General features: G+C 34.6%; 1 non-coding gene across 1 annotated transcript in view; it reads left to right on the forward strand.

Annotated features, from left to right (window-relative positions):
• The first annotated feature begins 1004 nt into the window (after positions 1–1004).
• LOC106977833 (uncharacterized) overlaps positions 1005–24660 on the forward strand; it is a 228850-nt gene continuing 205194 nt past the window's right edge. Inside the window, exon 1 of the transcript XR_003413933.2 lies at positions 1005–1089. This is a non-coding gene — a transcript (uncharacterized LOC106977833). The remainder of the gene's footprint in view (positions 1090–24660) is intronic.

A 24660-nucleotide genomic window follows, 5' to 3' on the forward strand; every position in this document is an offset into this window, starting at 1 on the left:
TTGAAATTTCCTGCATAAATAGACCATAACTATTTTTTTTAATGTCTATTTATTTTGAGGCAGAGAGAGACAGAGCATGAGCAGGGAAGGGGCAGAGAGAGAGGGAGACACAGAATCTGAAGCAGGCTCCATGCTCTGGGCTGTCAGCACAGAGCCCGACGCGCAGCTCGAACTCAACTGTGAGATCATGAACTGAGCTGAAGTCAGATGCCCAACCGGCTGAGCCACCCAGGCGCCCCGACCATAACTATTTTTTAATGTTTATTTATTTTTAAGAGAAAGAGAGAGAGAAAGCTAGAAAGGGATGGGCAGAGAGAGAGGGAGACAGAGGATCTGAAGGAGGCTCTAGGCTATGTGCTGACAGCAGAGAGCCCTACACCTGCCCGAACCCATGAACCACGAGATCATGACTTGAGCTGAACTCGGATGCTTAACCGACCAAGTCACCCAAGAGCTGCTAAACCATAACTGTTTTTGATAACAGATTATGAGATTCCTCCGATGATAACTACTGAAACCATGAGGAATAATCTGAGATTTGCATGTTGACTTCATTGTCAAATTAACCTTTCCAATGGCAGGTTGATTGACAAGGTAAAAATACTTGCTCCTTCATGTCTACATTGTAAAAAAATTATAACACAATAACATTTTGCCTTCTGGAGTGAAAGGTTGAAGTCTTCAGCTATATCAGTGTATTTGAACATGAGTTTCATCCATTTATCTATTTAATAAAAAAGAAAGTAATTTAATGAATACCTGGGTGGTAGATACTTCCTCACGTTCTGAGAATTCCAAGATAAAGATGACAATGTACTTCCTTTCAAGATGCAAGACCCCAAATATGTGAAGTGGATTAATCCCTATTGTGGTTCTTTAAAAGCTTTATAAAACAGGTGCTATGCAAATTTGAATTGTTATTGTTGTGGTCATTAATATATGAAGATCCTTCTAGAATCAAGTATCATTTTTTAACATGTTTTATTTACTTATTTTTTGATAACCTAGAAATAGAGTCATGCGAAGCAGGTCAGAGAAGAACATGGAGAGCGGCCACTGTCAGCATGAGGAGCCCAACAAATCAGCCTGGTAAGTGGCAAAAGTGATGCCTGGGTATCTTTTACTTTGTGTCATTATATCTGCCAATATTGTTTTTCATGTAAAAATCCCACATAGTTCACAAGCAAAAATAAGAATGCATCTAAAAGGAGACTGTGACATTCATTCTCTTTATTTACTTCAAAGACCTTAGGGAGATGGTATTCTGCAGGAATAGGCACACATTTTGTTATAGACAGACATGGTATTATAGTAGTTTCATGACTTTGTGGCAGTTGCTTACTTCTTTGAGTCTTATTTTCCTTGTTTGAAAATGGAGATTATGGCAGTTATCTTATGTTTTCCTAAGAACTACATAAGAAATTGCATGTAAACAATTGATTTGTTTCCTTAGCCTAGAAAAAAGAGCTTAAAGATATAAGATTAATATTTATTGAATATTTTCCATGTTCCAAGTACTAAATGTTAACCACTTTACTGCATTGTTTCATTGAATACTCACAACAATGCTTAAGGGTAGAAGCTATTATTACTCTGATTTTACAGATGAAGAAATTGTACTATTAAAAATTATGTGACTTGTCTTTAAATCACATACTACTCTGATAGTTGTTTGCGTGCAGTCCTGTCTAATGCCAGAGTTTCTGTACTTGTATTCATTCATAAAGTCAGCAAACATTTATTGGCTATCTAACAAATGCCAAGCTTCTTTTAGCTGAGTTGCCATGCTACTCCCAAATGCTTAGTGCTTACAATATAATAGCTGTATATTTATAAGAGACATTATAGCTTACAAATAATTTATGAGTAAGTAAAATTGTTTATTACTGGCACACCTTGTATGGAAGACAAAGTAGGGGTCACTATATATATTTTAAAGATGGAAGAATTGAGATCCCTCCCACAAGATTAACTGGCTCACTGGATGTCTTACAAGCTCAGTGTTTCTCAAACTCTATGGTTAAGGGTCAGTTTTGTTGTTGTTGTTGTTTTAGTTGTTATTTAAATTCCAGTGAGCCAACATACAGTGTAATTTTAGTTTCGGGTGTACAATACTGTGATTCCATACAATACCCAGTGTTCATCATAAGTACACTCCTTAATCCTCATCACCTATCTCATCCATGCCTCCACCCTCTAATAACCATCAGTTTGTTGTCTATATTTAAGAGTATGTTTCTTAGTTGGCCTATCTCTCTTTTTTCCCTTTGTTTGTTTGTTTTGTGTCTTAAATTTTACATATGAATGAAATTATATGGTATTTGTTCTTCCCTGACTTACTTATTTTCCTTAGCATAAGACTCTCTAGCTCTATCCACATCATTCCAAACGGCAAGATTTCATTCTTCTTTATGGTTGAGTAATATTCTGTATATCTATCTATATATCTGTCTAAATGTATGTATCTAAATGTCTATATCTGTATCTGTATCTATATCTATCTATGCATATCTACAACATCTTTATCAATTCCTCATTTGATGGACACTTGGTCTGTTTCCTTAATTTGGCTATTGTAGATAATGCTGCTATAAACATTGAATCTGTTGCAGACTGAATGTTTTTGCAAACATTAATTACTAGAGAAATAAAATGATCAAAAGGCAGACACAAAATACCCAAGCCCACATTTTTATTAATTGTCATTATTCTGTAGACATAAAATTATAAAATAGGTATAAAAATTTTTAATGCTTTCTCTCCATACTCTATTTTCCATACTCCTTGTGGTGCAGATCGGTTAGCATTTGCAGACTAACACTAGCCTGTAGACCAGACAGCAAGCCTTACAGCACCACTGATAGTCCTGAGGCAGACCTAATGTTCAATCCTAGACCTTCGTTTTTCAGATGCAGCCCTTTTCATGTTACTTCATAGAGCCTCAACATACAGCCAGAAACCTGTATTATGGTCTAAGGTACAAGAAGATCAAATTCCTAATTGTTCAAATGAAACAAGTGCAAGAAGACTGACAATGACAAAGTATCTTTACAGAGTTATAGGAAATAATTGACATTAAAAAATGGAAAAACAATTGGAAGTTAATAGGAATGATTTCTTTTAAATTTACCTATCAGAAATCAAGACTTAAAATTTTTAATAAGTGATGTTAAAAGAATTTCTCAAAATATGTTTTTTGTCTCTTCTTTTTTCATTCTGTCTAGTGTTGGAAAAGAGAAATTAGGTTGTATTTAGAATACTGGGCCTTATCAGTTCCCAAGCAGCGTAGAGACCTTGTATAACTCTAAGAGATAAAAGTGGCTCTTGGCCAGCTACAAAATGAAAATGAACTCATCTCACCACAACATTGAAAGGGCCTGAAAATAAATGTTACTTGTTCATTTCAAAAACTACTAAAGAAAATTGCAGCACTTTTGGTACACAGTAAGATGCATATTGCGTCAGCAATGAAAATTTACTTTGTAAGATGGTTTTGTGGCTTTCTCAGTTCTACTGAAATGGATCCAAATATTTACATGTGCTATTTTATTACATGCGCCATCTGTGTCAAAGTAGGATTGTACAGATATTCAAGAATAACTTTGGTTGTGAGTAAATATTAGAGGAAGATTAAATTTTTCTCCAAATGATGCTGGTGGATTTTTTTTATCATAGTTTAAGATGTCAGAAATATTTGTTCTTCTACAGTTCCACCAACTTAGCAGTGCTTGATGGAGCTTAAAATGGCTATAAGGGTGTAGAGATGGTGGAAATTTATGACAACATTCAAAACTGGGACTTTCAGCCAATACATTATTATCTTCTGGAGAGACTTCCACATCACTAAATAGAAATTCACAATCTAAAGCAGAGCAAATAAAAATATGGCCTTAAATAATATAGACAGACTCTATGGCCTTCACTTACTTTTTTTTAAAGCTTCTATTTATTTATTTTGGGAGAGAGAGAGTGAGAACAAGGGAGGGGCAGAGAGAGAGAGAAAGAGAGAATCCCAAGCAGGATCCACACTATCAGCCCAGAGGCCCACATGGGGCTCAGACTCATGAACCATGAGATCATGACCTGAGCTAAGATCAACAGTCAGACGCTTAACTGACTGAGCCATCTGGGCACCCCAGCCCTTCACTTTCTGCACCCTGACTCACAGATCCAAGAATGGTATCACTGAGAAAGTTAGGTAGTCATACCTGTTCACTCCTCTTCAGTCAGTGCCTTTTTATCCATTTGAGGATTATCTCTCTTACTCCCTCCCACTCCTTACATCCAAGGAGAAAGTTAGATAGTCCCAATAGACATTATACATGCAGTGATAATGGGACTAGAGACAGTAGTACTGTGTGTGTGCATGTGTTTGTGTAATACTTATTAGATCAGGATCAGAGGACCAAGAATTGGGAGAGAAGATGGTCTATCAACATTTTAGTAGGAGTGCTTTATATAACTGCCTGCTACTGCTTAGAATTTGGGCCTGAGGTTGTTCACAATCTACATTTCAACAGTGAAGTATAGTAGATGCTTTCTTCTAAAAACTAAGTTATCAGTAGGACCAAGAGCTAAGGGTCAGTCTTAGGTCTTATTTGTTGAAAAAAACTACCCTTCAATAGATTTTTATCACATGTTCCAGTCAGGAAACAAGCAATAACAACCATAACAAAGCTGGATAGTGATTATGTGACACAAGAAATGGAAAGCCTCAGAGGTAAAACAAATGTAAAACAATGAGTTAATACAGAAAAAAAAAATATTTTAGAAAAAATTTTGTCATCCTTACAAATGCATTGATTGACTTAGAAATAGAAGCCATAGAAATTGAAAAAGTTGAAATGCAAAAAACTGAGAAAAAACAGAAAATGTAACAGACGAAGTAAATCTGCCTTTGGAGGCAACAAATAATGTAATCAGCTTTGTGGAAAGCAAACTGAATAAGCACTCCTAGAGTGCAGAGGACCAGGACAAATGAGGAAATGATGAAAAAAAATTACCAATATGGAAAAGAAAAATCAAACATGCAGGCAATTATTTATGAGAAAAAGAGAAAAGGAATAAAAAAAAGCAGTCATCAAAGAATCACTAGGAAAAAAAAAAGGCTTGTTCAAGAAAGAAATAGGCAGGGTTTTAAAACTCTAGATTTTATTAGCTAAGATCTAAGATTTTTTTTTCATATTGCATCAGAACTTCCTATTCTTTAAAAGTTAGGAAAATCTAGGGGTAAGCAGACAAAGATTATTGTGAATCTGATAGTCTTGTGGGTTTCTTTGCTTGATATAGTGCTTCATGCTTCTGGACTATACAAGCTTAGTCTTTTCAGGTTTTCTTGTTTTCCTTAGACAATTTTGGTAATTTGTGTTAACCTAGAGAAACTGTCAATGTTGAATACTTTTCCATGCATGACCATACATTTATAAAAAAAAAAAAAAAAGACTTGAGGGCTGCCTGGGTGGCTCAGTTGGTTAAGTGTCATAAGTCTTGATTTCAGCTCAGGTCATGATCTCACGGTTCATGACTTTGAGCCCTATCAGGCTCTGTGCTGATAGGGTGGAGCCTACCTGGGATTCTCTCCCTCTCTCTCTCTTTCTCTTTCTCTCTCTCTCTCTCTCTCCCCCTGCCCCACTCATGTGCCTGCTCTCTCTTTCTCTCTCAAAAAAATAAACAATAAAAAAGAAAAATACTTGAAGTCAATGCATCAGTGAAATAATGATTAATAAGTTATTTTAATTTTTCTATCTTAATCTCTTCTATTTTCTGACATAGAAAATAGTCATATCTCATTGGTTAATCAAAGGTTTTATTGAAATATACTTAAGAAAAGTGCACAAGGTGCACCTGCGTGGCTCAGTCGGTTGGGTGTCTGATATCGGCTCAGGTCGTGATCTCACAGTTCGCAAGTTAAAGCCTTGCATCGGGCTCAGTGCTGACAGTCCGGGTCCTGGAGCCTGCTTCGGATTCTGTGTCTCCCTCTCCCTTTGCCCCACCCCTGCTTGCTCTGTGTCTTTCAAAACTGAATAAACATTTAAAAAAAAATTTAAAAAGAGCAGTGCACAAATAATAGGTAAACAACTCAATAAATATGGCATAGCCCACAAACGTGTAATGACCACTCAAATTAGGAAATAAAATATAACTAACAAAATTGAAGGTGCTCTTTTCTTTCTGATCCTAAATCCCAATCCTCTATAAGGAAACCACTTTTCTGAATTCTAATATTGTACATTATTTTACATTTTTTGAGTTTTATAAAAAGGACTGATAGAGTTTGTTCTTTGTGTACTTCTTGATCTCAACATTATTTATGTGAGATTTCTATGTACAGGAGTAATTTAGTTTTCAGTGCTATCTGCTATTCCATCATGGCCAGTCTTTAGTGCTTCCGGTCTTCTACGTGCCTTTTGGGACATGCAAGTGCACATTTCTATTGGATGTACAATTACTTATATGGGACTTTTGTGTTCATTTTTAGTCAATAACTACTAATTTTCCAAACTGGCATACTAATTTATATGCCCACCAGCAAGGTATATGCATTCTGGTTGGTCTGTATCCTTACCATGCTTGGTAATTATCAGGGATTTTTATTTTATCCATTATGTTGGGTGTGTTGTGGTATCCCATTGTGGTTTTAAATAACATTTCCATAATGGCTGTTAATTGTGGTATTGCTACTCCACATCAACATTCTCTGGGTACTTCCAAACTAAAAGGCAAATGGAGATTTAGAGGAGGTATTAAGAACACTAAATGAAAATTTGATCTGAAGGGACCTAAAATTCACCTTTACCTAGGAAATGTTTTAAAGTATTTAATAATGTCTGTTATTAAATGTATGGAAGCCTAGCAATCTCATTCAACTTAAAATCCAACTTACCAATTTTGCTGAACTTCTACTTTCCCTTTAGCTAATTAATGCAAAGCAATCTATCAATTTTGTCTTGTTTCATTGGTTACAAACCAATCTTATGAGAGTAGAATCACAGTTGGATGGTGATGATTGGAGTTTGTTGCAAGAGAGCGATTGCACACTCCATTTCCGTGTTGGGAAAACTAATTATTTGCCCAGCCATTTGAAACTAGGGATGACACGTGGGCAATAGGCGTGGAAACAATCCAGGAGGGCAGCGATCGTGTCAGATTTTGACAGAGGGCCTAGGTTTTTCACCTATGCAGCAAGCGTGACAGCTCCATCACTTTTCCAGGCATTTCCTCTGGTGGGCTGTGCAATGGCTCATTTGCTTCCAGCACTTCTAGTTTCCAAACAGTGTGAGTGTTTGGCTGATGTGTTATTGAGACAATTTAGATGTGATACTAGGTTGTGAAATGGCATGTTTTATTTTTAATGAAACCATATTATCAGAAATTAGCTTGATCAGATTTGTGGTTGCCCGAGGCAGGGGTAGGGGGTGGGGGAGTTGGATGAATGTGATCAAAAGGTACAGACTTCTCGTTAGAAGATAAGTAAGTACTGGATATGTAATGCACAGTATGATGACTATAGTTAACACTACTGTATGCTCTATTTGAAAGTTGTTAAGAAAGTAGACATTAAGAGTTCTCATCCAAGGATAAAAAAAACACATTTTTTCTTTTTTTTTTTTTGTATCAATATGAGATGATGGATATGAACTTACTGTATTAATCATTTCACAATATTTGTAAGTGAAGTCACTATGCTGTGTATCTTAAACTTACAAAATGCTATATGTTGGTTATATCCCAATAAAACTAGGGAAAAAAGAAATTAGCTAGATCCAAATGCACTATCTATTGTAATGCAATGTACATAATATAAAATTTACTATTTTAACCATTTTAAGTGTATAGATATGTGTTAGTGGACATCTTCACATTGTTTTGCAATTGTCACCATCATCTATCTCCAAACCTTTTCCATATACCAACCTCAATCACATGCAAACATTCTACTACTTTATGGTTTTACCACCCTTATATGTATAGTGTGTATCCATTAACACAGATGTCTAGTTATTTCTTATGAATTTGTCTTTTAAATCTTGTAGAAAACAAAGTGTGAAGTTATAAGCCAAAATTATAACAGTATTGTTATTTATATTGTTTTGCATATTTACTTTTACCAGAGAGTCAGTATGGTCTTTGTGTCAAACTTGTTCCAGCTACATTGTTTGCTACTCTAACATATGATTAAAGGGAGAAAAAGCTGATATTAAGAGTCAACTAAGGGGGTGCCTGGGTGGCTCAGTCGGTCGAGCACCCGACTTCAGCTCAGGTCGCGATCTCACGGTCCGTGAGTTTGAGCCCCGCGTCGGGCTCTGGGCTGATGGCTCAGAGCCTGGAGCCTGCTTCCGATTCTGTGTCTCCCTCTCTCTCTGCCCCTCCCCCGTTCATGCTCTGTCTCTCTCTGTCCCAAAAATAAATGTTAAAAAAAAAAATTAAAAAAAAAAATAAAAGAGTCAACTAAGTTGAATTTTTTTTTATTGGTAGATCAAATCTTCTTCATTTGTCTCTGAGTCTTACCACCAGAGTTAGTTTTGAATTAATTATTTATAAGCAATAATTTTAGTAATGTTTAATCAATGTCTAGCCCATTCCTGTGGCTAAGCGATGTGTGCATGATATAGAGGTGTCTGGGTAATTTTATTTATGCCTTCTGTTAGATTTAATAAAAGAAAAGAAACCCTGAAATTCAAGTAACATATCAGTGAAATCAATGCTCTGCTGAAAGTCTAAGGTAGTGAGCTATTAATTCATTTTCCATAGCCATCTTCTTACCCTAAAATAAAAACCTGACAAATGGCCTTAAATAAGAATTTCTGAAAGGCTTTATTAACAAAGAAATAAACATAATTGAGAGGAATTATGGAGATTATGATCCATTAATTTAGGCATCTCCATTTTCCCCAGTTGTGCCCTGATGTCATTTACAGATTTCTCCCCGAAAACATGGCTTTAAAACAGGAACACTTGTAATCAGTTTTACATAAAGTGAACTCTATGTTTAGCCTATGCTAAAGAAACAAAAATCACTGGAAATAATAGTCATGTAAAGCATTGGAAAAAAAAAACATTAGATGGAATTATTAAAAAGGGGAGAGTTCAGGGGCACCTGCGTGTCTCAGTCGGTTGAGCATCCAACTTCAGCTCAGGTCACAGTCTTATGGTTTGTGGATTTGAGCCTCACATCAGGTTCTGTGCTGACAGCTCAGAGCCTGAGCCTGCTTCGGATTCTGTGTCTCCTTCTCTTTCTGCTCCTCCCAGCTCGTGCTCTGTCTCTCTCCCAAAAATAAATAAACATTAAAAAATTTAGAGTGGGAGAGAGAGCCAAAGCATAAGAGACTCTTAAAAACTGAGAACAAACTGAGGGTTGATGGGGGGTGGGAGGGAGGGGAGGGTAGGTGATGGGCATTGAAGAGGGCACCTTTTGGGATGAGCACTGGGTGTTGTATGGAAACTAATTTGACAATAAATTTCATATAATAAAAAAAATAAAAAAATAAAAATATATAAATAAAAACAAAAAATTTAAAAACAAGTGCGGAGGGAGTGCTGAATTCTCATCCATTCAAACAACTATTACATAAAACTTAGATTTCATTTCTATTCATGCATATTTATTCTTCAAGAAAAATGAACATGTAAAAACCCTTCTAGGCACATTATTATCATTTTCCTGGCAGAAGAAAAGAAAGAGAAGTAGTTACATCATAACATTGGAATAGAATTTATGCCAATCACTCTGTAATGATACAGTGATATAGCTTGGATTCTGTGATACATAGAATTCCTTTGTTTATTTAATTACAAGGAGAAAAAATAACTGAACTTTGTGCTATGAAATCGGGGTTCATGGCATAGACTAGCAGGATTATGAAGTGAGAAAAGTTTCCCTGAACAGAATGGCAGTTTCTTTCCAACCCTGGATGTTAGAAAAATGTTTTGTCTTGATGGATTCTACAAAACAAAATCCTAGCGAGATACTGATCAAGCAAATTCATAGAAACATTCTTGATAAAGTGTCATTGATGGATTCTTTTCTTATACAGGCATAATATGAAGTACATTAAAATGATAACAAGCTTGTTTCTTGTAAATTCAAATGACAAAAAAAAATAATAGTCTTTATTAGGACAGGAAGAAGTGAATACAAGATACTTTTTTTTTGAAAACACTTTTTTTTCTCTTTTTTATTTCAAGTTTTTATTTAAATTCAAGTTAGTTAACATAAAGTGTAATCTTGGTTTCAAGAGTAGGAAATCACTTACAGTGCTCATCATAACAAGTGCCCTCCTTACCACCCATCACCCATTTAGCCAGTCACCCCTCCACCTCCCTCCATCAACCCCCATTTTGTTCTCTGTCATTAAGATACTTTAAATTTATAAGCTCCATTGACATTTTTCCCTGTAAACTATACTCAAACAGCTAATATAGACTTACATTAATTTAATTAAATCACTATATAATCCCTTAACTTCTTTTTTTGATCATTGAATTATAAAACTCTCTGATAAGTCAACTTGGCTTCTCCTCTTCACGGAAGCCATATCAAGTGAGCATTTTTTCACACAACTACAAAGTACGTGCACACACACACACACACACACATCTGTAAATTCAAGTAAAAGTCCATGATTTTGCATTTATAGCAGCTCAGATGACCTTTCTACAGACCATTCTCTTCTAACCTTCAAGGCTAAATCTTTTTACTTCATGTAACTTGGTCCTTTACTCACTAGAAATGCAAAATACTAATATACCTAAAATCCAGACTTTTGATCAGCCATATTGGAAGATAGGCAAATGTTTTCCTCCTTTTCACTTTTTATTCCTTTTTCCAATTTTTTTTTTTTTTTTTGCCTAGTGATCCAACGTCTTTTCCACTGACATCTCACTCCCTTAACAAATCAATTATATTTTAGGTATCAGATGAAATGAATTTGATAAATTACTTCATATTAAATTGAAACTAATGGTTAGGCTCTACTTTATAATAGTATTTTCCTTTAGTGAAGATATTACATACCTATACAAGGAATTATAGGCTCTCATGATAAAAACTAGAGGCAATATTTATTTACTCTAAAATTTGTGTGATCATAAACTTTGTTGTCCAAACTAAGAAATCCTTGATAGTGAAAAGGACACTATTAATAATTGCACGGGGAAAACAGTATAAACTGGGACTGTGCCTGGCAAATCAGAACATATGGTCCCTCAGCCTACAATGTCAATTCCTAGCCCTAGGCTTTTCTATCCAAAGTATCCAGCCCTTCATATGGTTCCCACAATTTGCAGATATATGCTATTTTGTAAAACGTCATTCAAAACAAATGGGGTGTATTGTCATTAAGGTATCCCTGAGATGACTTAGAAATTTTAGGCTAGGTAATTTTCTAGATTTTAGTATGGAAAATGTGGTTGGTATTAGTATAGTACATGGCTAGTGAAGTATGTGGTCCCTTGATAATGCATTGAACTTGATTTCTAGTTGTTTCTATCCTTTAAAAGCCAAGTTACTGTATGAATTTACATTACTTCATTGAGCCTCTATTTCTTGTCTATAGAGTGGTGGAGGAAAGTAATTAGAATTGAGGATGCTTAAAGATATTTCCAGCACTGATATTCTGAGTCTGAGCAAGAGTTATGATAAACTTTCCTATTTCCAATAAATAATACCACAGACTAAAAAAATCATTTATATACAATTTATGTCAATTTTTAGATCCCTCTAATAATGTCTGAGGAAAAGGGGGACAAATCTTCAAATCCATTTTCCCCCTATTATTATATTTGTTTATGCACCAAGTGTGTTTGATCTCTGTTGAAAGTGAAATGCCATTGGAAATTCCACTATAAGATATTTTGGTGAGAATATGATGAATGTTGGTGCAGCATGGGACCCCGTTTATTGATTATGAAATGAAAAGAAGGGTGCTACTTTTTGTTTTATTGATTATTAAAACATGATTTAAAGCATGTTGTCTGTAATAATTCTGTATTATACTGCAGAAAAGAATACCATTTTGGGGACTCTGGAATGATTTCTGACAATAATAAAGGTTATATAATTGTTCTTTCTTTGCCTATGCAGTCATAGATAGGGTTAGGTTCTCTGGGAAGACCATTCAGTTTCTCTGGTTCTAGGATTAAAAAAATAGCATGAGTTAGGAGTGAGGTTAAGCAAAGATAAATAAATATAAACGTTGGTATTAAGTTAAGGATAACTTTGGAAGAGAACCAACACAGGATTTAGAAGCTGACAGATCATACTTCAAATTTTGGCCCCACTGGTATTGGCTTTGTAACCTTATATCCAGTTACTTATCTTCTTTGGACCTTAGTTCCCTCATATGTAAGGTGGACTGTTGATATCTAACTCATGGAATAGTTATAAATAATACAAACAGGCAGAGCTGTTGCAATAACTTTAATGTCACATATCTCAAACCATTTACTGTTTCTTGCTTGAGAATCTGGAACAAATATAATCAGGAACTGCTACTTCAGCCACTTGTCTTTGGATCTTGTTATTTTTCTTAATCTTTGTGCTAGACTCTTAGAAATTGTCCCTGTGTCCTTGCTCCTCCTCACCCCAAATGAAATCATTAATGACCTAATTTGCAAGCTGTGCTGATGTCAGACAAGCTCATGTATCAGTTGGTGGGAATGACTCCTATCTTTCAGGACACCAGTGCCAAATATTTGATACTTATTAGAGTAATCTCTTTGCATCCTAAATAATCCAACATGCCTTTTTATTATTTTTTTTTAGTTTTCAGTCATTTGTAATAAAAATAAATGGATATGTGTCTAGTCTAAGTCATGGATACTTTATTTGACACAAAATGTGTTAAAATCTTTGACAGAATAAGTGAAAATGTAAGATGCCCTAAAAGGCTAGAGCACACCATTTTATAGGAACCCCCTAAATAACTGAGAGTGAGGGATGAATGGCAGGGGGAGAACATGGAGGTTGTGAAAAGACCTGTTTGTATAGCACTTTAGGCTCCCACTGAGGCCAATCAAGAATTGTCTTATTATTATCTCAGCATTGTGTAATATGCTCCAAATGCCCATCTTGAATATTATTTTGATTTGTATTCCTTTAGAATAAACTTCAATTTCCAGTACTATCTGCTATCATTGTATGTTGTTATAATGGTGAATCAAATATTTGTGGCAGATTAGATTTCTCTTTGTATTGGGAGAAAAAAAGGAAAAGAAGATGACAAGGAAGGAGAAGCAGGAGTGGATTTGTGCCCAAGTGTTTAGGATCATAGTATAGTTGCAATGGTATCTGGGTACTTTTAACCTATGGAGATTATTTTTAATTCACAAACTTTTAAAATTAATTTTTAATTAAATTGTAGTTATGATAGAGACCTGGGTTTCTAGACATTTTTAATCTACTTGTAATATGAGGTGGAGTTCTTGGTAACTTATCTTTTTTTCAAAGTTTTTATTTAAATTCCAGTTAGTTAACATATAATGTCTTATTAGTTTCAGGTGTAAAATATAGTGATTAATCGCTTCTGTACAATAGTCAGTGTTGATCACAAGTGCCCTCCTTAATCCCCATAATCTATTTCAGCCATCCGCCAACCCACCTACCCTCCAATGACCCTCAGTTTGTTCTTTTTATAGTTAAGAGTCTGCTTAGTGGTTTGCCTCCCTCTCTCTTTTCCCTTTGCAATATTTATAGCAGCATTATCTACAATAGCCAAATTATGGAAACAACCCAAGTGTCTGTGGACTGATGAATTGATAGATAGATAGATAAATAGATAGATAGATAGATAGATAGATAACATATACATATATAAATAATGTATATTGCATATACATATATACATAATATATATTACATATATATACATACATACACACACAGTGGAATATTACTCAACCATAAAAAAGAATGTTATCTTGCCATTTGCAATGATGTAGTTGGAGATAGAGTATATTATGATAGATGAAATAGGTAGGTCAGAGAAAGACAAATACCATGTGATTTCACTCATATGTGGAATTTAAGAAAGATAACATATTTTCTTAACTTCCCCGCACTTGTCCTGCAGGCTGGAATAAACATCTTACCATAGAATACCATCCATCTTGAAACCCCTTGTCAAATACCCATACATTAAATAAATTAATTCCCAAGAGAGAAGAAAATATCTTGTTGTAAATGTACCATATTTAACGTTGTATTTTCATTGAAAGAACATTTTTCTACCTGCATCGCATGAAGATTTTCAGTTTGCTCATTTTTCCCTACTGCACTCCATTCTTATGTATAATCCTAGTTGCATCTTTCAGCTTTAAGAAGTAGCCTCTAATCCAGATTTTAATAAGTCTTGCTTTACTGCAAAGCTGTTTTCAGTATTGGAAAATGCATTTAGGTGAGCATAGAGCTATATTTTTCTAGTAGTTCTCAGAAAGTTTGCAAACACACCAATATTTCATACATCCAGAGATCATTGGTTTTGCAACCTTGACCACCAAGAACATTTCTAAGATTGTAAAAGGATTCTGAGATTTAAGGACAGATATCACACCTCATGTGAGGTTTTGCACATATGTATTTGCTCTTATATTAAGCATAAATTTAACTAGTCCGATGACTTGGTTTTCCAGACTACAGAGAATTGGAGAGTCTCCTCAAGGTAGATGTACTGGCAGTGTCAAGAAGGGACAATTGACAGAATAGCAATGGATAAAATAAAAAACACTCAAATGTACAGATTTGAAAATTTACTACGGATATTGAAGTAAATCCCTTAGATGCTGAAAAATGAACATATGTTTACTATGTTTGAGAAAGACATGAATACATGATATCCCTTTTAAAAATAAATTGATGGGAGTTAGCTGCTGGTTTCTTTTGGACATGTATTTCATGTTTATAAGTTCTCTTACGTGACTTCAGCAGATATTTTCTTTCAGGGTAAATAGACAAACATACTGTCTTCACTTCAAACTGCAAAGCACATAACATGATATTACAGTAGTGTAGAAACTTGAAGTCCTCTAAATATGTCTACTCTTTTAAGAATGCCAGATGATCATGTATTAATTTGGTAAATACAGTATTTTTAGAGAATCTTCTATGGACCAGGAACATTGAATCTCTGAAAACAACTGTGAACAAGACATTAACCTAACCAGGAGGAGCAAAAGTTTATATATGACCCTGGGCTCACACTAATACTCATACCAAATGTCCCTTTACTCACAAACATTAAATGTGACACCTAGGAGAGGCTTAATCAGTGTCTCAAGGATATTGATTCAGCTTATAGTTCCATTTATTCTTCTCAGTAACCTAAATGAGGTGGAGATTACTATCTTCCCTATAGACCTTCAACAGGTCACTACATATCTGGAGCTCAGATTCATTAACTGTAAACTAGGTATATAAATACCTAACTTAGGGGCTTATTGTAAAGATTCAAGAAAAGCAATTACATGTGAAATACATAGTATTTGCATTGAGTGTGCTCAATCCTATTCTTTCATTTTTAAATTTTGTTTTAATTTTAGTTCCAGTGTAGTTAACATACAGTGTTATTAGTTTCAGGTGTACAATATAGTGATTTAACTGTTCCATACATTTCTCAGTGCTCATCAAAATAAATGCATTCTCAATCCCCTTCACCTATTAACCACCAGTTCTCTCTATTTAAAATCTGGGGGAGGGGGGTTATCTCTCTCTTTCTCCTTTGTTTTGTTTCTTAAATTCTACATATGACCGAAATTATATGGTATTTGTTTTTTCTGACTGGCTAATTAGCCCTTAACATTGTACTCTCTATAACTCTACCATGTTGTTGAAAATGGCTAGATTTCCTTCTTTTTTATGGCTGAATAATTAATTCCATTGTGTGTGTATATAGATAGATAGACATAGATAGATATAAACATAGATATAGATATAGATGATATAGACATAGATAGATATAGGTATAGATATAGATATAGATTATAGATATAGATATAGATATAGATATCTCTTCTTCTTTATCCATTTAGCTATTGATGGACACTTGGAGTGCTTCTACAATTTGACTGTTGTAAATAATGCTGCAATAAACATAGAGGTGCATGTATCCCTTTTAATTTGTAGAGAGATTACTGGGTCATAGTGTGGTTCTATTTTCAATTTTTGGTTACATCCATATTTTCTTCGACAGTGGCTACACCAGTTTTCATTCACACCCACTGTGCACAAGTGTTCCTTTTCCTCCACACCCTCGCCAACATTTATTATTTCTTGAATTTTTTATTTTAGCCATACTGACAGGTATGGGGTGATATCTCATTGTAGTTTTGATTCACATTTCCCTGATGATGTGTGAGGTTGAGCATCTTTTCATGTGTCTGTTGGCCATCTGTATTTCTTCTCTGGAGAAATGTCTGTTCATGTCTTCTGCCCATTTTTAATTGGATTATTTGTTTTTTGGGGGTTGAGTTGTATAAATTCTTTATATATTTTGGATACTAACCCTTTATCAAATATCTTCTCCCATTCAGCAGATTCTCTTTTAATTATGTTGATTGTTTCCTTTGCTGTAAAGGAGCTTTTTATTTTGATGCAGTCCCGATAATTCATTTTTTCTTTTGTTTCCCTTGTCTCAAGAGATACATGTAGAAAGGTGTTGCTACAGCCAATGTCAAAGAAATTACTGCCTGTGCTCTCTTCTAGGATATTTATGGTTTCACATGTCACATTTAGGTCCTTAATTCATTTTTTGTTATTGTTGTTTTGGTGATATGGGCATTTTATTAATTACTTTTTTAAGTTTTTATTTAAATTCCAGTTAACGTACAGTAATACCAGTTTCAGAGGTACAATGTGTATAGTGTAAGAAAGTGGTCAAGTTTCATTCTTTTGCATGTAGCTATTTTTCCCTGCACCATTTATTGAAGAGACTACTTTTTTCCCTTTGAATATTCTTGCCTACTTTGTCAAAGATTAATTGGTCATATAATTGTGGATTCATTTCTGGATTTTCTTTTCTGTTCTGTTGAACTATGTGTCTATTTTTATGCCAGTACCATACCGTTTTGATTACTACAGCTTTGTGATATAACTTGAAGTATGGAATTGTGATACCTCCAGCTTTGCTTTGCTTTTCAAGATTGCTTTGGCTGTTTGGCATCTTTTGTGGTTCCATATAAATTTTAGGATTGTATGTTTTTCTTCCATGAAAAATGCTGTTAGTATTTTGATAAGGATTGCATTATGTGTGTAGAGTGCTTTGGGTAGTAGAGACATTTTAACAATATTTGTTCTTCCAAACCATAAGCATGGATTGTGATTGTCTTTCCATTTCTTTGTGCCATCTTCAATTTCTATTATCAATATTTTATAGTTTTCAGAGTACAGATCTTTTACTTGTTTGGTTAAGTTTATTCCTAAGTGTTTATTGTTTTTGGTGCAATTGTAAATGGGACTGATTCCTTAATTTCTCTGCTGATTCATTATTAGTGTATAGAAATGAAATGGATTTCTGTAGGTTGATTTTGTATCCTGCAACTTTACTCAATTTATTTTTCAGTTCTAGTGTTTTTTCTTTGGTGGAGTCCTTTGGGTTTTCTATATAATGTGTCATGTCATCTACACATAGTGAAAGTTTTACTTCTTCCTCACAAATTTGGATGCCTTTTATTTATTTATTTGGCTCATTGCTATCGCTAGGGCTTCCAATACTATGTTGAATACAAGTGGTGAGAGTGGACGTCCTTGTCTTGTTTCTAACCTAAGTGGGAGGAAGCTTTCAGTTTTTCCTCATTGAGTATGTTAGCTGTGGATTTTGCACATAAGACTTACTATGTTGAGGTATGTTCACTCTAAACCTAATTTGCTGGGAGTTTTTATCATGAATGCCATTCAATTCTTTTAAATGAAGATTTGCAGAGGATCCAATGAAAGAACCAGAACATCATGGAAGAATATGTTTTATTTCTTTAGAGTTTAGTTATGTCATTATTCTCATGATGTGAGCATAATTTACTTTTATGAAAATCAATGCAAAATATTTTTGCAATTTACTGTTGGGAGTGTTGGAATAGAACATACATTTACTGGTGCCAGGATTTTATTTTATGGATGATTATAAAATAAATCCCTTTTGTTGCATTGGAATTCTGTAATGTAGAATCATATTTCACATTTGGACTCTATATCTTATTAACAGCTTGCTCCTGATTCCAGAATCCCCTAAAAATAGGCATGTAGCACTTTAGATTTTTCATAGTTTCTTTTGACTTTTTCTTTTCTTAATTTTCACCTTATCTAATTTTGGGGCAGTGTTCAATTTGGATGGTGTAGTTAGAATGTGAGCCAAGTTAGACCTTCAAGAGTGGGCAATTGATCTAGGAAGTTTTGGGAGTAGGATGGGGCAGAAGGTGAGGATGTGTCTCTGAAAACTAAAGTAAGCCTGACAGTAGTCATTAAATAGGAACCAGGAGCACAGAGCCCAGGGAGCAAATAATAAGGAAATACTTAATGGAAAATTATTTTGGAGAGGGAACTTTAGGTCCTAAGAGGATCAGTGTAAGACATAGTTTTAGCTCCAAAGCCTCTTGAATTCTTGGCAGTATTTCTAGATATGAAAAAAGACATCTATTAACAGTTATTCAGTTAATATAACTGAAATGAAGACATTCTTGATGATGAATAGGCTAATCATTTGTCATGGGATAAAAACAAGGTTGAATGAAAACAATAGGAAATTTAGTTAATCCGCAGGTGGTTTTTGAGTTCTGAACACATGTCTCACACTGTATCAGGCATGGGGAAGTATAAAAATGTAGTAGAGCATTTATTGAGCCTTCAAGAAATTTATGTTATGGTTGCAAAGTATCATTCTTCATTCTAGAGAAAAAAAAAACTTCATAGAAGTATTTGTGACAAATTGTTTGTTTGCTCCTGAGATATGTGACATCTGGTACATTATGTGAACTAAAGCTAAAAGAACAATTTGTTGTTCATCTCTTAAAAGTAATTCTACCAGTTCATAAATTCACATCAATTCAATTTTCCCAGTTGTTTTCTCCTTAGTACTATAAACCTGAGCAGCATTGAGAGAAATTGATAATTATAGTCCTCTTTGTAATTTGCCTTGTAAAATCTTCTCATTAAAATTTGCTTTGTGGTACCCTGCTTGGATTGATTGCTAATTCTTTTCAGTGAGAATACTTTGGCTGAGTTGTGTTACTAATCAAAATGTAGGGGTGCCTGGGTGGCTCAGTCACTTAAATGTCCAACTCTTGATTTGGGCTCAGGTCATGATCTTACGATTTGTGAGATCAAGCCCCATATTAGGCTCTGAGCTGACAGTGTAGAGCCTGCTTGGGATTCACTTTCTCCCTCTCTTTCTGCCCCTCTCCTGCTTGCATTCTGTCTCCCTCCTTCTCTCTTTCTCTCTCAAAATAAATAAATAATCATTAAAAAAATCAAAATGTATACCTTTAAGCAACTTGGGGCAAAGAAGTAATGGTGCTACAGAAGAAAAGTAAACCATTAATGTGAAATTATATATAATGTTCCTCTTTCTTTTCCATAACGGCAAAGGTAGTTTTAGATTTCTGTAAATAGTATTTACATTAAAGCTTTCTTTGTGACTAGATGACAATACTGAGATGACAACATTATGACATATGATTTAGTCTCATTAATATATCTTAAGACTTCACTGTGTACTTTGCCAGCATTTCAGTCCTCTTTGAACAGCCTTTAAAAAATTTACTATACAATGAGATGTATAACTGGTCCTGGGAAAGAGAGAAAGTTCTTTTCTTATGGAAGAGGAAGGTCATGCACAGAGACCATGGACACTTTTTTTTTTAACATTGTGACAGATTAAGTTTTCTTTCATCTCCATAGCTTTATACATTTCCATGATGTACTACTTGACTGTTTCCTTCTGGAATTAGCTCTATGAAAGATCATGTTCACTTATGATTTAAGTGGTTACTTAATATCACTTCAGTAATTTTAGGAAAGTATTCTTTCCTCAAAAATTATAGAAAATGGTTAATGCTTTCATAGTTCTGGAGGCTCCAAAACTAAGGAAACAGTGAGGAAAATACAACATTTGGAGAAGAAAAAGTCAAACATTATTTTGAATACATGCACATGAAGAATGAATACAGGATGACTCACAGCATGGGTGTGTGGTAAAACCAATGATCCTTCATAATGGATGTAGTTTCCCCAAAAGAATCCTTGTTTCAAATCATGTCTTTTATGTTTATAGGCATTCCTTGAATTAGAAGCTTCAGATTAACAAATATTCAATATGTATGCATCTATATCTATATCTATATCTACATCTACATCTACATCTACATCTACATCTACATCTACATCTACATCTACATCTGTATCCAGTTGGTGCCACGCATATCAAGGAAAAGAGTCTTCATGGGTCTCCCAGGTGATAGTTTGAAATGAAGAGAGAAAGATGGCCCAGGTTTCAATGTGTAGAACACTAAGTAGTTCTTCACAGAGCTAAAATAGTCACTTGTCTGTACTCAGCAGATTTGAGCAGACCTCTTATATGAAAAGAGACTTCAGAAAGCCCAAATTGTACTTTCAGTGTTCTCGTTAACTTTTATTTTTTTTTCCTTTCCTCCTTAGAAATACCTCTGAGGTAGAAACCATGGAGAGGGTAGACACTCTCAGAAAAGCCCTTGAGGCAGCTGTAAGTGAGGCAGCCCATTATCAAAGTAACTCTTGGTTTAGAGGTAGAATAGAAACAAATGGATAGGCTGAGGAGTCAGGCCAACCTCTGTAATCATATTTAAGTTGCATCTTGGTCTTAGCACCAACTAGCATGTGACTTCAACGCTTATTTTAGTTTGCTTGTCTGTAAAATGGTAACAACAATAGTACTTACCTTACAAAACTTGATGTGGTGATTGATAGCACAATACTTATAAAACATGTAACCACTGCACTGAACACTAAACAATTACTAGCCTTACAACCTGAATTAAATGCACTAACGAATGCAAGTTATCATTTGAGAAACAAAAAGTCTGAGGATAAAAATGAAAGGAAAGAAAATATATGGGGAATATGAAATGTAGAAGTACGAAAATGCTGAGCTAAGTCTTTAAAGATGAATGGATCAATCTGGTACACAAGGGCTTTCCAGATACAAGGTCAGCATGAGCAGAAAGAACAGCACATGGTTAAAAAATTCCATGGTGTAGTCAGGGAACTACAAAGTGTTTAGTATTGCAGGTATGTGCTGTGTATGGTTGGGGGCAGGTGGGAGATGTGATTTCAGAGCTAAGTAAAGGCTGTCTTATTTATGTACGTTGTTTGTGCCAGTCCTTATGGAGAGTAGAATGCCATTGACTGCTTCTAATCAGGAGAGTAACCTGGCCTATTCTCCCAGACTGCTATGAGAGTAAATATTTAAATAATAAATACAGTTGTGTTGGTGTAGTCCCTCCTTAAAACCGTTTCATTGTACTATTAGTATTTTTTAATCCACTTTTCTATCCACCCATCTATTTTCCTCTTAGGCTCCCAATTTTAACTGTGTCCTGCACTCAGGCATGGATTTTGATTGTGTGCTTTTGTTGTTTGTCATTTAAGAACCAACCTGTTTTGTTGCTTTTTATATGAGTATAACTTTCTTATAAGTACATTAGAGGTAGGGTGGATTTGGCATCATCAGCATCATGCAAGCATTTAGGTAGAAAATCATACTAATATTCAGAATACTTTGTAAATTAAAATTTTCTTATGAAATATATTTAATTTTTTTTCTTCAAAATGTATCCACTTGTACAAATAGTGTTTATCAGTTAGAACAAAGATAGAGCTACTTTAATAGCCCAATATATAAGAGCAGACATGCAATCTTTGCATTCTGGAAAAAGAAGTGTGAACTGAGGATCACTTCAGATGTTAATGTTTTTTGTCCTGTCACCAATACCTCTTGCCATGACTCTCCTCTAACTCATATTCTCTCTGTGTAGCAAGCATGATGATTTCCTATATACAGGCAGAAGGGAAATTTAATTTTAAACTTCAGGAAATGGAAAGGCAATAGAGAAAGTCAGTGAAGGGGGTTGAAAATAAACTAGAAACATCAAAGATAAAAACAAAATGATTTTGGTAATCCTTAGTGCTCATTCTTATTACTAATGGTTGCATTCTGAAATTCAGCTAAGGAGGCTGAGAGGTGTTGAAAATGTTTCGCATTGTGTTTTAGCAGATGGTTAAGTAGTGTTTTTTACTCTAACTCATTCATCTGAACCTCTTTCATCCGTATTAAAATTGTCCCAAAGGAAAAAATAAGTTTCAGAAATGTTTGCGATCCTTTATTTTGGGGGGGAAATCCATTTTCTATGATTTCTGTCAAGTGCAAAAACCTATTTAAAGGAATTATCTGTGATAATTCACTGCTTTGAATTGATTCCTTTTGTAGTATTGCTTCCCACACTTTCATTTTATTTCATTCAGTTCAAGTGTCTTTATCTTGAAGTTTCATAATCAAAAATCTATACAAAGTATGTGCATATCCAAAATACCAAAAATCTGCTCAAAATGTAACCTTCGAGCACCTTCTTTTATTACAGACTTCCTTATCTCTACTCCACCTTCTGTTGTCCATTTTTTGCCTGCTCATTGATCATTTAAATACATTATTCTCTAGGGATTATATCAACCCTTGTCAAAATTCTGAGTTCACTGAATGTGGTATGTGTTGGAGGGGAGGGAGGTGAATCACATACACCCCTTAAAATTAAGTACAAGTGTTGAAAAACAATGTTAACAAACTATCACAAAAGGGAAACTAAGGACAGTAAAGTTGGCTTGTGTTTTTAATATACTGGGATTTATTATTTGTGAATCTAAGAAACTGAAAGTTAATAACATGAGATAGTAAGACTAAAGTCCTACTGTGCATCCTTCCGTGTGTGTGTGTGTGCTCTAATAAGTAACCTCTTTAAGAGGTTTTTCTCTACTTCTGGTGCCATTTATTTTTCAAGACCATTGTTGGCATGTTTTGTAAGAATCTATTTCGAAGTCCTTGGTCCATCTTAATCTTTATAGTCCTCTAATTTCACCAATCCAACCATGAATGCAGACAGACTGCATGACAGCTATAGTAAAAATCAAAGGTATGGGTCAATATTCAGTATCTACATGGTTCAGAAGAGCCACCTGACGGATTTTTTTTAAATGGCACTAATCTGAAAAACAAATGTAATGTCACTGGCACTTAGTACAGAATTAGAAAGCCGTTTAAATAATGTGCCATGGGCTTTGAAGGTGGTTGCCAAAGAAGACTTTTAAAAATATCTTGAGCAACAAGAACATCAATGAAATAAAGGGCTCAGCACACATTTGGTTGAATGTATTTTAGTGTTAGCAAGAATTCTGGTATGATTTTCTAGAAATGTGAATTGGATCATTTTACTCCTCTTTAATTTTTTTTTCAGAATCCCTATAATCTGTGTAGTGATTTTAAAAGAGACTCTTTAAAAACTGAGAACAAACTGAGGGTTGATGGAGGGTGGGAGGGAGGGGAAAGTGGGTGATGGGCATTGAGGAGGGCACCTGTTGGGAGGAACACTGGGTGTCGTATGGAAACCAATTTGACAATATGTTTGATATTTAAAAAAATAAAAATAAAAAAATAAACTTTTTAAAAGTAAATATCTCTAAAAACAAAGAAGAGCAAATATGAAATTTTTTTGTCTTTAAATTAAAAATATATCTGAATGTTTTGTTTACTTCACAACTTTAGAGATGTTTCAAAATTTTACTATTAAGCAGAACAGACAAAAAATTGCATCATATTTCTCCTGTATATTTTAATACCACACTGATATTACTTTCAACATTCATCTGTTCATCCATTATGCTGAACCAAAAAATATTAATTGAATATCTGCTGTACAGTATAAATTATGGAATTGTATGTACCTTACTATATTTTATCTATTTATATGAATATCTCTGTTAATAAATTTAATTTGTTTAGAGCAAGGACTTTTTTTATTCACTCTCATATTCCATTGATTAGCATAGTGCTCAAAAGAAGATACTGAGAAAATATTGAATAAATAAAAATGTTTTTTTTAACAATTATTCACAAAAGTTTATGGAACATTGTATATCACCCTTTGATTTCTTATTCCAGTATGATCCCCCTCAAATATGTCCTGTGTATTTTTATAAGTCACTGATCTTAAATGCAAATCCGAAACTCTTCCCAATTTTGTATATCTAGCTTTCCAGTTTTGCACAGCAAAGTTCAAAGTCCATGAATTTATTTTATTTTATTTATGTTTATTTATTTATTGTTGAGAGAGAGAGAGAGAGAACACAAGCAGGGGATGGGCAGAGAGAGAGGGAGACACAGAATTCGAAGCAAGCTCTGGGCTCTGACCTGCCAGTGCAGAGTCAGAGGTGGGCTCAAACTCACAAACTGTGAGATCATGACCTGAGCCAAAGTTGGACTCTTAAACGACTGAGCCAACCAGGTGCCCCATAAGTACACATCTTTAAATGTTTATTTATTTATTTGAGAAAGATAGAGCAACTGCACCCTTGAGTGTGCATATGAGATGGGGAGGGGCAGAGAGAGAGGGAGACAGAGGATCCCAAACAGGCTCCACGCTGTCAGCATAGAA

This window comes from Acinonyx jubatus, chromosome D4, assembly GCF_027475565.1.
Source record: "Acinonyx jubatus isolate Ajub_Pintada_27869175 chromosome D4, VMU_Ajub_asm_v1.0, whole genome shotgun sequence".
Lineage (NCBI taxonomy): Eukaryota > Metazoa > Chordata > Mammalia > Carnivora > Felidae > Acinonyx > Acinonyx jubatus.